A 17,196-nucleotide genomic window follows, 5' to 3' on the forward strand; every position below is an offset into this window, starting at 1 on the left:
ATGAGCTGAGTTGTGTCAAGCATCACTCGCCTCTCGAAAATAGATTTTTTACAAGTCCCGTGTAACTCATACTCACAATATATACATACGCATAATAATTTTTATAGTAATAAACCTGTGCACGATATCACATTGTCAATATGCTATAAATTGAGCTTGATGAACTTCAAAGTTTAGATATTATACAATGGTTTTCTTACAAAACCGTGTGACACGCAGAGAAATCGCCACTGAAGAGCTAAGCCAATTTGGCTCGGAAAAGTACGTGTTTCGTACAACGAAACATGATCCACTCGAGCTTTAAGTCTCTTTTATGGGATTACCTTGGCGGTGGGTATTGTAACCATTTCGAATAATTCCAAACTTTTATGCATACTCATTACCATAGGATATATCAATAAACTATAGCACCAGGGTGATCGGTAACAATCGAACTCATAAATCCATTTGTTCGATCGATGATAATCTACTTGGACTGTGAATTTTTACATTACAGCTCTACGGAACTCCCTATTGCTTGAAAACGGAAACATTATCCGGTTACGAGGACAAGGTGAAGGAATTATGGTTTACCGCAGTAACGTGAGGATCATTAATCGAATGAGCTACAACACGTGATACATACGAGAAATCAAGAGTTAGATCATCACGACCGCGTTGGCGGAGATGAGAAATGTTTCGCGGAGATAACCTCGAACTAATCTATGTCCTTCCAAAGTAGCTAATGAATTATCTACCATAATTATAATATACGAGCTGATATACAATACAAGGAAAGGATAGAGAGAAAAAATGTATATTATTATTGAAAATGTAATTAATAAATCAAATAACAAATAATTCTTTTACAGGAGTTTTTTAAAAGACAATACAAAGATGTATATCTTGGAAGAATCGAAACATGTAATTTATAGAATTTTTTTATACATTTAATATATAATATCATATTATAGTTTTTACATTTATACTTAATTACGTTGATTCTTATGTGTCCTATATATCTTGTAATTAATAAATTTTACTATATATGCGTAATATGAGATTTAGTTATAAGGATTTAGAGATAAATTAATTATTATTTAGATACTCTTTAAATTAAAGGTGGCTAATTTTCTTTTTGACATTATGGAAGTCTGAAATCTTTGGTGTACTACAGAATTAAAGGAAAAGATCGACATCTTACTTATACTTTTTTTTCTTCTATTGAAAGCAAGCTTCTTCTTTAATAAAGTTTATTTCTTTTACTGTATTGTTTTTTAAAAAGTAAATTATTACAGACCAATTTAAATAAAAATTATATATATTATTAGGATTGCATGTGTTTTGTTTATTTTTGCGCTTAAAGCATTTTGTTCTTTGCGCTATCGGATAAAATTCTTCAGAAAATTATCCAATAGTCAATCAATGTACTTTTTGTCATGTGATAAAAATCTTTGTTATATGACAGAAGCGCAACAATGAAATATTAATTTAATGCCTTTAGCACAAAAATGAACAAAATGCAACCAAAGAGCGAAAGTGTAAAAAATAGATTTTAGTGAAGTATGGTTGCTATTTTGCTGTGTCATTTTTGGTTTTTTAAATTTTTCTCTGACAGCGCGTGCCACTAGTGGCACGTCTGCCGTGGATTGGCCACTCCTGCTTTAAATGGATCGATGAGATGGTATTTCGGTCACTTAGCTGACCGTTCGTACTTTTGATATTCAAACGAGATTAATAAAGTTTCTCGCGAGCGCGTATACATGGAGGAAATAGCGGCTATTATATAGATAAAATAATACAATAGATTGTATCTAACTACTATATATACACTACTACTCATTCAGAAGTTCAGATACCCGCATAAATTTTATCTCATATAATGGTGTAAAAAATTGAAGCATGAAACAGCAATTATGTTTTTTTATATATATATTTTATGGTACACATACTAATATGTAACACCAATTGCAAAAGTTTTATAAATTATTTTTAATTTTATATAAAAATGTATTATTTTTATTTCGCAGAACATAGATCAACATAATCAATAAATTTAAAAAATTTGGCGTATAAAATTAAAAATAATTTATAAAACAACATATTATCAAGTGAACTGACAACATACTATACCTCACGTTTCGTGTTCTCTAAGTAAATTTATCGATAATCAAAGTTCTATGAAAGAAATAATGTATTAGACATATAAAAATAATTTATGAAGTTCTGCAATTGGTATTAATATGTGTATAAATACTTTAAAATATATAAAAAAATAACACAATTGCTATTTTATAATGTTCTAATTTTTTATGACTATTCGATAAAATTTATGCGGTGTCCGAACTTCCATAAACGGCAGTGTACGTCACTTTTATCGCTACCATACGGCACGCTAAGGTATAAAACGATCGATAAAAAGAAGCAGCCATTGAATGGGTATCCTTTGCCGACTTTTCCATCTCGAACATAATTTTTGGCCGCCATGCGTCTCGCTATATACATTGACTTCTTATCTCTTCCGTCCCGACGACCTCGATGCGAGAGGTTTCGAGTGAACGTTACAAAAACTTCTATCCTGGGAGCACATCAGGAATCTATCAGCATCGACAAGGGGCAGCTGACTTTTTGTCTGACTTCCTCGTATATCCGATCCCCGTGGAATTGCGTCGGGAGATTCCCTTAGGGTGGCAGCTCTTAGCCCTTCTCGAACGAGACGAAATCAGGATTCGCAAGGAAATTAACTATCCTTTCAGCAAGGTGTTTCTTTTCTTAGAGAAATCTTACCAGAAGAATCGACCAGTATTTTCTACACTCTACAGGATATATTATGAATGGGCGCTTCTTATCGCGAGATTTAACTCCCTTTCAGTTGTTACAACTACAGACAACGACAATGTATTATTACACATATTTAAGGACGGCAAGAAAGACGTTAATTCAAGCGCGTGAATTTAATGAATATTATAAATTCAAGAATCAATAATTAATTATGACAGAACAATAATTATTAATTGCCGTGTTAATTATTGCAAGTAGAGTTAATAGATTTATTACGTATGCAGGATTTGAGACTTAATGCTAAATTTCGTTCAAAGTAAATAAATTAATAATTACGCTTTAAACAGATGGATGATTGGTACTTTTATTAGTACTTTGGTGATTCATACTTTTAATATTTGGACGATGAGGTCAATAAAATTTCTGGGTGCGTATACGCTGCTGAGGAAACGGCGAAAGAAAGGACGATATTGCGGCGGGACAAATCTCGGGTGATCTCTAGCAGCCTTGACATAATCCGGGCAAAATGCCGAGTGAGCTATGAATTCGCGGGAGAGAAAAGTTTCGTAGTTCGGAATGCCATTTAATCGATTCAACGCCTTCGAAGTTCTTTAGACATCGTCGTCGCGCGGCCCCGCCTCATCCCATCATATGGAATTCGCACTGTAGGAAGTTGGTCCGGATCGAGAGGAAAGTGTTCCAGATAGGACGTTGAAGAGAGCCGCTCGAAGTTTGACGCGGCAATCGTCGCTTCAGAATGACAAGATTCCGTTCGAATGGAAGAGCAGCACTATTGGAATGAGGCTGCCGAGACGTTTCCAGAAACGACGGTATAATCGGTGGGACCATTTCCAAAGCGTGCTCTCTCTTTCTCTCTCTTTCTCTCTGTCTCTGTCTCTTTCCGTCTTTCTACCGTTTTATTTCTAACGTTAGGGTTTTATCCGCGACGGGATTTCGACGCGCTAATGGATTTAAGCGGTGAGTAACAGCAAGTAAGCCGCATTCGGTGCGAAGCGCGAGCAGAAAGTTATGCGATTTTACCTCGTCGATTTTTCAACGCGGCTGCATTCGACGAAAGTACCTCGTCGGCATTACAACCGCGTGAATTTTTTTTATTACGCCCATGAAAATAAAATTCTTTACAGGAGACTCGGTCGTTAATCATCGAGAAATTGTTATCTTGCGCAAGAATGTATTTCTTTGTCCGTAATAGGAGCGAATTGTTAGTGTAAGTTATAGTGAGATAAGATCCACCATCCGCAAGAGATAGGAGCAATTGTAGTCTGATTACTTTGGGTATTATCGACGCAAGAAAGTAATAGTGAAACCTCGCTGAACCACCTCAAGCTGGTCGAAACTTTTTAAATCGAAGATCCACAGCTCTCGAACAAGAGATGTGGTTTCTGCGAGTGCAGCAATACGAGCAGTATTCTCGTCAGCTAGAGCGAAGAGGGGCATGCAGGTAAGAGAAAAACGAGAAAAAAAGATAAAGAAAAAGACAGTGCAGGTAAGTTCATAAGAAATGGTTGGGGAAAGAGAGAGGGTCAATTGGGTACAAGTACTTTCCAATAGCTCTCCATCATACGAGACGGGCCGTTCGTTCTCTGAAGTAAAATATTAGGTTGATTCTAGGAACGGATAGTTAGAGCACAAGTCAAACAATGGAGCACAAAGTGCCGCGAAGTTTCCAAGCTTTTGCGCGAAATTGCTGAGAAGCGGCCGGGGCTGGCAAGGATAAAGAAGAAGAGTGGATGGACTCTTGCATGCCCCTACGAAGAAGTGGAAGCCTCACGATAAATGCTAAAGGAAGTGCTGGTTGGATAGTTATAGCCTGTCGCGTAGTCCATTCGAATAGATTTCATTTCCTCGAGCTTTCGGGCATGGAACTGCTTCCTTCGGTAGCGAGATAGTCGCACGAAGCGCTATTCGACATTATGTGTAACGCGGAGAAATCCCTTAGAATCTCCATCTCCCATGTCTGGAACCTAAGTAATTAACTAGCCGACGAACTACGCCGCGCGCTCAAGCGGAGATGGAAGGGCGGACGAGGAAGTTAGTTTGGTTTCGGTTTAATATCTTGCGGACGCTCGTCAAAGTTCAGGCACTTCGTCCCAAGAAACGGACGTCGCCGCTGCCTCCTAAACTAGGATGAGCCACTCGCTAATAGCTCCTTCCCTTTAAGAAGCACGTCGCGCCGTAAGATTACTCGTTCGCCGCATTTTATCCCTTCCGGCTGCGAGTCTCTATCGAGCTCGTTTCAACATGCGCCTCGGATGTGCAACGCTTTTATCATTACGTACTTACGCTTTGATTACAGTCTTTCGTCATTTACGCGACAAGAATCATCTTTCGAGAATAAGATGCTCGAGATTAACATAGCTTTAGTCTTTCTAAAAAGTGTCTGTTTCGTGAGATTTTATTTGAACTATCTTACTACATCATAATTAAATGGCTTTACAAATACTTTTATAATACGTCGTGAATCAAGTCTTTTACTTTCTTCGACATTAAATCTTTGAATAATTTTAATATCTCACGAAACGTCTACTATTTTTTCTACATATTTTACTTGAAACTCTTCTTTGGAAAATGCATGTAATGTAAAATTGTAAATTCGTCTTGTAATTATACTAAAAGTTTTTAGTAATTTTATGAAATTTTTATAATATCTAATTCTTATAACTTTAATTTTTCTTTAACAACGTAATAAGTTCGGAAATCATGATAGCGTTTATGAAGTTTTTCCATGCTTCGAGGAAATTAAATCGCTTTTCGCGATGCCAATGTAGCTCGTAGATTATCCAAAGACAGCGGGGAGGAAGGTGATTTGCTTGATAACACCGGTAGAAGATGCTGCACAAATGAGCCGTGTTCAACGTCATGGGATATTTTGTACGATGCATTACGACCACATCGCTCGTGGTAAAAGAGGAGAAATAAAGAAAATGGTCGTAATCGCGTGGCCTGGGATTTTTATAGCATGGTGCGGGTCTCGTTTACTGCCATTGGTATCGTAAATAGTATCGAAGTTACACATAGCTTCTGGTCAAAAGAACTATCACGTCCTAGTCATTGTCTTGGAAGTCAAAATAGTCTTTCTTTTATAGCTCTTCTTAAAAATCCTATAAGTATTACTATATGATCTTTAGAGGAAAAGATGATAATATGGGATTTCAATGTTTTTTTTTTATATAATTTTTTTCTTTTTTAAATATGTTCTAGTATCAACGATATCGCAAAGGATAAAATTTGTTAAAAGATTATGATGTGATCAGTGATGGATAAAACACTTTTAAAATATATCTCAATATACGGATATATGTACATGTGAAAAACTATATTTAGATACAGATACACAAATTAAAATGTATATATATATATACAAATACTGACGTACTTTTAAATTATTTTTACTATATTAATATGCACAAAATGTATTAAATAAATATTTTACTAAAATTGTTTATTTATACAATATTACAACTTCCATTTTATTTATTATTACTGTTATATATTAAAAATGCTTCCAAATACCATTACCCAATCTATTTCGTTGCGGTATTAAAATTTGACTACCAGTGCTGAATAACCGTTCAACCGGTACTGATGAAGATAGAATTGTGTTAAATTTTTAAAATACATTTTTCATATGAGAAAAATATGTTTGATGGAACGTCATTTTGCTTGACAAATAAGAGAGAACCTTTATATCGGTAACACCATCAGTTGTTTTTTTCTACGTGATTTTGATCTTTCAAAAATTTAAAGAATTGGTTATCTGCCATTATGACAGTAATAATCAGATCAAAAAAACATACTTTTTTCCATTACGGACAAAAAGTATGTAAAAATGAATCTAAAATGCATCTAAAAGCAATTCATCTGAAGGATTCATTGTACTTTTTCTAGATACAAATACTCCAATTCGAATATACAGATTCAGACACATAAAACATTTATGTCAATATATATATCTAGTAGATATTAGCAAACACTATTATGTAATTATATCTGAATATGACGGTAAAATAGACTCCCTTTATATTTTTATAGAATTTGATTTCTTTAGATCTATTCTCATGAAGTCTAAATAGCTCGAATTCATAAAAAATTTTGAACGAATTTTGAAAATTAAGATATTATTAGATTCAGAATTTTTTTTCCATGAATACACTTTTCCATGAATAATACTTTTGCTCCAGTCGTGACAGTAATTATTTCACAACTTCATCATCTATTTAAGAACAAGATAAAAATGTTTTACAAGAGTTTGTATTGATTATTACAGAATTTTAAATGGAGTTTACATTAATAGAGCAGAGACTTACATTACCATCTTTTTCTCTAATATAAATGCAATATTATAACGTGTGCATACTGACACTAATAATCTTTACTCGCAGCAATTACTAATCATCAGCAAATAATTATCAGCAAATAATTAAGAAAATGAGACATTAAAAACGTTGAGAAATCGATCGGCAGTTATTATATATTGTATAAATCGAGTCGTTAAAAATCTGTATGTTAAATCATTTAGCAATAATCAACACAATACATCAATAAAATAGAACGCCGACGGGTTTGAATGTATCTACATGACTGTGTGAATATCGTACATGTACATTTTATGAACAAAATCAACAAGTCAAATTTGTGTACATAAAAATCGGCAATCCGACAGACGTTTAGTTTTTCCCGCTGGGGGTGTACGTGTCAATCGTCAATTCCTATCTCTTTTTTATCAATAATATTTTCACTATACAGAGAGAAACGTGATTTTGCGCAAAGCGTCACAGCGCAGGCTTTACTAACCGGCTTATAGCAATCTCCGGATCGGATTATTTTTTATCATAGCGAAGAAAGCGTTCGACTGGAAAAAATAATGCGCGATAAGAGCAAGGTAATTAGATATTCTCAAACATGAAAATATCGTTGATATTTTTCGCATGTAACGTTTTATTATCTATTAATACGAGAAGAATATGTATAACTAAATGTAATTTTAGTAAGTTTATTATAGTTTCATTCATACTAATATTCAATGTAATTACCGTCAATGCGCGAAATCATTTGTTTTAAATCTGAAAAATCAACATTGGAAGAGAAAAATTTTATTCGAATTTGATCAGCTTTAGTTGAAGTTCAGCTTCAAAGCTTTCAAACACACATTTTCAGTATTTTCTCGTTATTAAACATTCATATTGGAAATGAACGCTGCAAAATATTGTAAAAGTCGTTAAATTATTTAAATATGATCATTTGCTTTGATTCTTGACGCATGTCCAACAAGATGTAATATCACCGCTGCACCATCGCGCAGACTATTATCCGAAAAGTGTCGTCGTAATATTATTGATTTCATGAAAAAATTATCACAAAACTAATGGAAGCACGAAGAGATAATCATAAAAATTAATCAATCTACTTTTTGATCATTTATGATTAGAAACATAGTTCGATTAATTCAAATTTAACTAATTTATGTACAAGGCGAGCCCTTATTAAGAGATGTATACGGAATGACGACGGAATGTCACTGACAATGTCGGCCTTATTCATAGAGCTTTCAGACTCTTTGTGCGTGAGACAGCTCGTTATCAAAGTCTAGCACCCTTATCTTTACACGAGCGTCACGGTCTGAAAGAGTGCGAATGAATGGTGCAGGGTTTTGGAGGCTCTAGAAAGGGATGGAGGGGATATGTGTAAAAGCACCGTATTTGCCTCCGTGATGTTATATCCATAATGGTTGGAAGGAGGAGAAAGCAAGAAAACTAAGGAAAGATCCTACTTCAAATTAACAGCAGTTTAAAAAAAATCACGTTTTTAAAATCGGACTTGTAATTAAAGAATCGAGTAATTAAAACTGCGATATTTGATTTTTGGATTAAACAAATATTATAATAAAAGATATATCGAATTAATGATCCTGTACCTCTCCTGCTTCCTTCTTCGAATATCGATTAATAATGGCAGATCGAATCTAATCAGCGTTTCCCATCGGCAAGCACCGTAGGCGGTCGAAGTGAAACGTTAGGGTGACGATAATAATGTTAGTAGATCGTGGAATTGCCGTCAATCAGAGAACTATAATAATGTTAACGGAGATATTAGATGGCATTCCCTGTGGAACTCTTTTTATTCCGCACTCTTTTTATTCCGACTAATGCTTCAGGCGGACCGGCAATTTGCATGAGAGAAAGTTACGTCGTCCTGGGGCTCGTTAAGTCTAAAAAAAGAAGGATTTAAGTCGCGTAAAAAATGATATCGATCAAACAGGGCTGACGGACGGGGGAGGAAACGTGCGACTGCACGGCTGCCTGGAAGATCTGGTGCCTGGTACAACTGGCTAGATGTGTAATCATACCGAGAAAATCACTACCCAATGGATTCGCCCCTCCGATGGCTTTCGCAACATGCGTTTAATGAAGGGGTGTCCACCAAGCTTCTCGGCACGGGAAGTCGTCCATCACCATAAAATCTTCCGGAGCAGTGGTTAAGGGTATGATTTCGAGGACTAGAAGCGCAGTTGAGACACGTACATTTCCATGGAACCTTGAATAGTGACGATATGCAAAACGGATAATGATGCTGATTAATTCGACCTCGTCTCAAGCTTTTCCTACGTTTTCACTTCTGCTTCGACGATGTCAAGATGAGTTTCAATAGCGAGAAACTTTAATCGTTGTACGTAATATACGTTGATATAATTTCAGGTAAAATTACACAGAAAGGACGATTTTGCTAAAATGTCTAAAAATTTAGCTAAATACAAATAAAAAATAATTCTATTTTGAGCATCGAAATAATTATGTATGACATTCAAACTGGTTGCTAGAATGTTAAAATCCTTTGCAACATTGTTATCGGCGCTTAGCATTCCACATAATTTGATGGTCTCAAAGTCATTATCAGATCTATCTAAATTTTTTAATATTTCAATAAAATTGTTCTCCCCCCCCCCGTGCAACCTTAATATAATATACATAGATCTGATAATAATTTTGTTGAACTATCAAAATAGTTATGCAGGACGTTTAAATTGCTAGAACGTCGAAACTGTTTGCAGCATTGCTCATTATGCTTAAGTTTCCTATACAATTATATTTTAAAGGTTCAACAAAATTACTTTCCGATTTGTATCTAACTAAATTTTTAGATACTTTAGCAATAGTCTTTTTTCTGTAGGATCAGGCAAATACTTTCCAATTTATTAACCGCGATACAGTGATGAAACGAGCATTGGAAAGCTTTGTCGGTTTATCAAGCTTATTATTTCAACGAAGTGCAATACTTTAACAAATTCCAATGAAACGCAGCGAGACAATATCGGCACAATTGCGCCCACTATAGTAGAATCTACAAGAGTCGGGGGTGGAAACCAATAAATCCGACACATCGGCAGGTTTGGCCGGCCACGTCCGCGAAAAATATTTTATTTTTGTGCGAAAACCCACTGGCGTCCCAGTATTTTTCGGCGCGTGATCGTAAACAACTTTCGCGGCGCGAATTGGTGTGCTCATCGAAATTGCATACCGTCGACGCGCGAGCAGATCGCGAGGAACAAATGTTCATTTATTATCATGTATCGACGTGCCATTGTCTGCACATTGAATTTAATTTCTTCAATTCTGTTCCTCATATTTGTTTATTAAAAATTTTGTTTCACATCACATACGCTTTGAATACGTCTTTATAGCTGTTGAAATTATTAATTAACATTCGATATCATACAACGGCATTGAATACAGAGAACAGAATAGATACGTAAATCTCTTTCATAAATGTTTTAATTCAGAAAAAAGATAATACAAATATCATTATTGTTTGTTAGATGGTCATAAATTGCTCGAAGAATATTTTATAAGAACTGAATTTGATCCCCGCAGCGTCGCTTTACAAATACGAGAGAATCGTGTTGTAAAATTGAGAGGAATGTAAGAATAAATTAGGCAAATTCCTCGAAATCGGAGAAGACTGCATCGCTTTTGTCGTGAACTCTGCCAGTTTGTTCTGTTTGCGTCTGCCTCTAACAGGCCGAGGTATCACGTTTAAAAGGCATCGGTCTTCCATGTGTTCGGTACGACGACGTAACGCACCCGGTCGGCAAGACCATCGTTAAAGCGAAACAATGGGCATTCGGATTACGTCCAATTCATTTGTCACGTGCTTTCGAGAGTGGTGAGGCGCCAGAGCGAGGGAAAAATGGAAAACAGCACGACCCGGTTGCCGGCTCGACAGCGAGCATGGCAAAAAGAGACATTGCCAAGAAATTAATTTCACGGTTAACCGTCTGTGAGCTATTATACGACCCGCGAGTTCTGCTATTCGGAATAAGTTATTATCTCGCGAACAAGGTACCGACGACAGAAAAAAAATTCAAGAAACACTTTTTGTTCAAGAAATTTGCTGTTAAATACAATACTACGTTTTATCAACAGTTCATCCGTGAAAATCGGCGACATTTGCCGCGGCTAATTATAATTCTGCAGCCTTCGCTCTTTTTCCTTCTTCTGATATTACTTATTCCTTTCGATAAATTGAAAAAATTTAATATCCGTTAAGATTTCTCAAGAGACAAAAAAATAGAAATATTAGATATCCTCCGCTATCTTCCTGTGACTGTAAAATAAAGAGACAAGCAATGTTTTTAATTAAAAATCCGAGTAAAACATCAATTTCAAGGTTTCTCATTACTCCCCAATATTACGCTTCGAGAGCATACTTAATAACGGAGTTGCCGGCGTGAGTGTCCAAGAGTCGTTGCAGCCAAAAGTGCAGGTGGAATATCCCTTAAACGTGCCAGTCTTGATAAGCGCCGAATTAGCGGCACCACGTCGAGGATCTCGGCAATTAGTCAGGAGGGGGAGGGGGCACGAACGTGCCAAAAAGCCCGGTAAACTCGTGCCACGGCTTCGCGAACTTCGCGGCGACTTCGGACGTAAATCAGTGGCATCCGGGTGGTGTCTCGTTTTAGCGGGACACCCGGTACACACGCCGCACTTGCCGAGGTTTACTGCGCGGTGAGTTACTTGTGGGATTAATATCTCTATCTTCTGTTCGTTCACATTCAACCCATGTAAACGCGCGCGCACACACAGTTAGGGCACGTTATGTTACCGGGATAACGCGTCTGAGTGCGAACGGTAGAACTGGCGTTTTCATCTTCTGTCCTGCATAGTCGGTAACATTGTTGCTGCGTCGGCAGCACACCTTCGATTTATGGCTTTGTATATATTATTTCGACAGTTCTCTTTCTCTTCCTCCTCCTCCTCCTCCTCCTCCTCCTCCTCTCTCTCTCTCTCTCTCTCTCTCTCTCTCTCTCTCTCGTGTCACCATTCTCTCACCGATATTATTCCCTCTGGTTCTCTTTTGCGCTTCATCCTCTTTTCTCTTCTTCATGTCATTCTCTGCAGTGCTTCTCTGAATCTGTCGCATCTATTATCTATCTTTTTCTGTTGTTTGTCAGACACGACTGCTTTTCTGAAAATCGATGATCATCCACCGAACAACGCGACTGCTTAACCGTTTGCATGCAATTTGCATCACGATAGGTATTTTTCCTGACATCCGCGGAAACTCGAATCGCATTATAGTGACTTAATCAACGAAGAAGGAAAGATTTTATCTATTTTTTTGTCACTCTTCTGCTAGATATATTAAAGTAGGATTCTCGTCTAGGAAAGATTTGACAAAAAAAAAAAGATTTCTATGGGAGGGGGAAAAAAATACATAAAAATATGTAGCATTACTGCCTACTGTGTCAATTTTGAGGCTCATGTCAGACACTCATTTCTGCTTATCATACAGAAAAGTTAATTATTGTCAATAATATTGTAAAAACTGCTGTATCATTTAATAGACGACATTTCTTGATTTGTAGTTATGTTTCTAAAGTTTTATTTTTCCAAAAACAATGATACATCAGCGACCTTCCTCTACAAGTAGTCAGCGATTTTTACAGATACATGTTGTTTCTCGACTGTATATCTGCGTATGGAAAATATGTAAGTGGCGTTAGTTATATGTACGAATTTTAGCTTAAAAGTTAATTCTGTAAATTCCATGTTCCATTTCACTGTCCTCACAAATTATTTAGTAGCGCTTTGCTGCTCATGTAAGCTACCGTTCAACTCAAGCAACATACAAAACTGTCGCTTCTACCGTTTGCGTACTGTACTAATCCCGAATTCAAGGATGAGTTTTGATACTAGGAATTCCAGAAGCGGGATTAGCAGCGCTTCAGGAGGTTCGCTGCGAGAGCGTTTTTCACGCTTAACCGTCGCGGCGCGCCAACAGTGGTTAAATGATTCAGCACCTTACAATCTGCTGGTCCAACAATTTATAAAATTACACTATAGACTGCGCATCTAGCACTGTTGCCAGAATTCATTCGCCTTTTTCCCGAAACAACTTGATTGATACTTATATGAAGAAAAATTCTTTTTAAAAGAGTTTTATCCATTGTAATCATTCACAAATTAAATAGATATTCATGAGTCTAATGTCTAAAATATATTTTACATTTCTTAGATTTGTAACAGAACATATGGGTCTTGGTAAAAGATTCTACGAATAATTTAAAAAAGTATCAATGCGTGTTTTTGTCTAACAAATATTAGAATCGATAAAGTCTATCAATAACATTTTATTAGTATTTTTTAAATACAGCCCTATATAATGATCTTACTATAGATTATAAGAATATATAATTAAACTTGAAAAAATTTTACTAGAAAATAAAATTATTAACAAAAAACTTTAATGGATCTCAAGGATCCATATGTTCTTTTAACGTAACAAAAAATATGTCACTGTCATGGATTAATGTATCTAATATATATATATATATATATATATATATATATATATATATATGTGTGTATGTATATAGATTACAAATTAAACTTGTTAGACTATAATCCAGAAAAAGTTGAACATGCAACTTTTTAGCGTAATCTGTACCGCTTTAAGCATCATTGTTTCATAAATGCGCTTTATACTGAGGCGGTGCATTAATTCCGTTATTAATTGAGTCTCAAGTACAGGACCGGTTCAAAACTTTGTAAATAGATTACTTTGGTCGGGGGCGCCGCATCACTCGGTTTAGGATAAATTTGTTAAAATTGAATTTGCATGTTAAGCGGTGTAACGCAGAAATCGCTTGTCGCGTAGTTTAATCCTATATGAGGAGAGGCGAAGTTACCATCAGTGTGTATTATCATAATAAATTCCATAATTCCGTGTGGAATCCCTTATATCCCTCACATTCCTTCCTTGAATTCACACGTACAATTTTATCAAAGCTTCGCATATTTACATTATTGGCACGAAATGTTACTTATACATAAATCAATGAATTTATTTGTTAATTCCTAAGGATATTCATTTGCTATGTCATGTTACATAAATAAGAATTATTCCAACAATGCCGCTTGAATAATAGAGCACATACGTGATACTTTTCATCTCATTCATCGCTTTATATAGGAAATGTAAGAGGATATTCGCCGAAGCCGTTCTGTTAAAACAACACTCTCAAATATTCGATACTGGCGAAGGATATCGGTACCGATATTGGCTTCGGGCTGCCAATCCCAATATAAAACGCCATTAAAATGGGTGAAAAGAAGAACTATCCGTGGTTTATTAGCTTTACCGCTAATACAGACGTTATGCAAAAATCCCTGCATAAAATATTCCGATTTCTCGTATCGATAAAACACATTTATCTTGTTTATCAATTTATAAATATTTGGCGATAATTTCTGCGCTAAAATAAATGTTGCAAAGTAAATCTAATGTAATATTTTTGTCAAATTTGCTTGATTTTCATTCATAAATTAGAATTAAAAAATTTAAATTTCATCAAATTTTTATTAAAGATTATAATTTGATTAAGCAAATATTTGCAGTGTGTATTGTGATACATGATTTCTTATTTCATAGCTATTATCTCGTTCCATTTTCAATTAGATGGACTTTGAGATTCAAGATGGTACGTCGTATTACCATCTTGTTGCACTTTCAATAAGACAGATTTATCCTTCAATTAAAAGGGGAGCATTCACGTCAAGTATATGAAATCAAGACAAGTACGACGCAGGACGCATTATTGATGAGAATGTGTACTTGATTTCCTGATCACGTAAAAGAGGACCGCTTAATTTCTCGCGAAAAGGAGGCTAAGAGGTTTCCTCCGCCTTCTCAAGTACCATAGGTATCCATGACGACGCGATGACAGTGTCTTCCAGTCCTCGACATCAAAGAGCCCGTCGAGTATTAGTGACAGAAATCGAAGCCAGCTCGGCAGGAGAAAGATGGTCGGTTAGATAGATCGAGTCAACTCGTCCTACCATCGAACCGTAAGAGGTTGCGAAGAAGACAGGGAATCAGGATAGATGGATGCGAAACGGAGAGGATTACAGCACGTAGTACCCCTTGAGCTATTGATCAACGGCGACGAGGCACCGACAACACGCCCTCTTAATTAAACCCTCTGGGAATACGAGACGAGCGTCTACACTGGATGCGAGTACGAGGTCATTCACGGGTGTCCTGCGAAACCGCCATCGCCGTCGTCGTCACTGTCATTGTCGTCGTCGTTGTCAATATCATCGGAGACGAGTGCGGAAGAGGACTAAACGTTTCAAGTTTAAACAGCCTTTCTCCGCAACAAAGTCCTCAAGCGATTTAAAACGTTAATAACTTACTTGTTCCCACGATTGACAGCTGAGCGACTTTTCTCTTTCCGTTTTTTCCCCCCTTTTTCTTGATTTACTCGTCTTTCCCTCGTGCCACTCTAAGTTTAAGCAATCCGCGGAGTTTGAACGACGCGATCTCTTAGCGTCTTCTGTGAAAGCGAACTGTCAAAAGCAAAAACCACGTCAGTGGGATCCTGAAACATCCGATAAAGAGCCTGCCGCTTGGCTTCGCACAAATTTGTACGCTTGACATTTTACGGATGATAATTGACCGAGATGTACTCGAGATAGTTTGCCGATTAGATTTAATGTTAATGAGCGCAACGCATCAAATTGGAAATACCTACTCTTAATTACATAAATTTAAGGCCTTCCACTCGTGCCTTCTAATTCTATTTCTCTTGCTAACTCTATTCACCCACGACGCCTGGTCGCACTTGAGCGAGAGTTTCTGCTGAGTTTCGGTTGATTCGACCTGGGCGTAGTACCTAATGTGAAAGGGATTGCAAATCCTTGGGAATTTGAGAAATTTACAGCACCGATTAATGTTCATCGTTCAAATAATTTAAATATTAAGCATTAATAATTTACAATAAATATTAAATCAATACATGTCTTTATTTATTAAAACAAAAATCTTACATGTATGAAAACATAATATATGTCACATGGATGTATGTTCTTCGAAATTAAATATATATATATATATATATATATATATATATATATTGTATTTGAATTTTATATTAGGACTCCCGAGATTATAGAAAATTATACTTTGTTGCAGATTTGATTACTATTAAAAAATAACGAAATACACAGTTTACAAATTGTCTTCGTGCTTTGATATTTCGTTAAATGCCAGCATTTCGCGAAAATTGCAGCTTACTTCATCAGGGCAAGAAGCAAAAAAGTGTAGCAGTCTCGTACTCTCCACCCAGGTTTTTCTCACCCTGATGAAGTGAACTGCAATGTTCATGCCACGAAACGTTGGCATTTAACGATGTACTAAGATTACACGAAGATAACCTATACAACGCGTAACTTTCGTTAATTATTTGTATGTGTTGGTCCGGTAATAAAGCGCTCGCTGCTGTAACGAAGCATCAATCTCGCGGAAATTCCGAGAATACCTTTCGCACGACTAAGGAGTAGTAAGTAGTTTCGCGCTTAGAGGGGTGTGAGATTGCAGGAGTGATGCACGGATAGGGCATACATACTTCGATGGATGAGGTATGGTGCAGACTGCAGAGGGCGTTCGTTCGTCGAGTAAGTAATTAGCGACGGTAGCGAGAGGAACGGTTTATTAGCGCGGAAAGCACCGAACATCGCCAGGGCAAATATTCACGCGCGCGATGCTCTCGCAAACGCGTGGGCGGTGAGCTAAACTTCCGATAGGTTCCAACCCTTATTTCGAGCAAATGGTGGTTGCACATCTCGCCAGAGATCTTAACTGACGCTACGCCAATGATGGCACTATGCGTAGGATAATGGAAGTCGCACATTTGCATAAAGATGCCTTCGACTGTCGAATCGAATATATAAAACGATATCCGCTAAAGCGATGCTTTGCGCGATAATTTAAAGCTAATTGCTGGAGCTCGCTAATTGATTTCCTGTTATAATACAGTTACAGCCTGACTTTTTATTGTTGACGTCGTACTCTCTAAGGAGGGAATATATCTTTGATTTTTTTAATATCATCTTTTAATTTTACAAACAAAATCAAAGT

The 17,196-nt window shown here is 36.5% G+C and overlaps 1 protein-coding gene and 1 long non-coding RNA gene across 7 annotated transcripts in view; one reads left to right on the top strand and one right to left on the bottom strand.

The window, feature by feature from the left end:
* LOC147910667 (uncharacterized) overlaps positions 1 to 13,428 on the top strand; it is a 132,421-nt gene extending 118,993 nt beyond the window's left edge. The window contains exon 3 of the long non-coding RNA XR_015544051.1: positions 497 to 13,428. This is a non-coding gene — a long non-coding RNA (uncharacterized LOC147910667). The remainder of the gene's footprint in view (positions 1 to 496) is intronic.
* LOC147910668 (uncharacterized) overlaps positions 1 to 17,196 on the bottom strand; it is a 156,793-nt gene that overhangs the window by 105,674 nt on the left and 33,923 nt on the right. The window lies entirely within an intron of this gene.

This window comes from Acromyrmex echinatior, chromosome 2, assembly GCF_024713525.1.
Source record: "Acromyrmex echinatior isolate Ae372 chromosome 2, ASM2471352v2, whole genome shotgun sequence".
NCBI lineage: Eukaryota > Metazoa > Arthropoda > Insecta > Hymenoptera > Formicidae > Acromyrmex > Acromyrmex echinatior.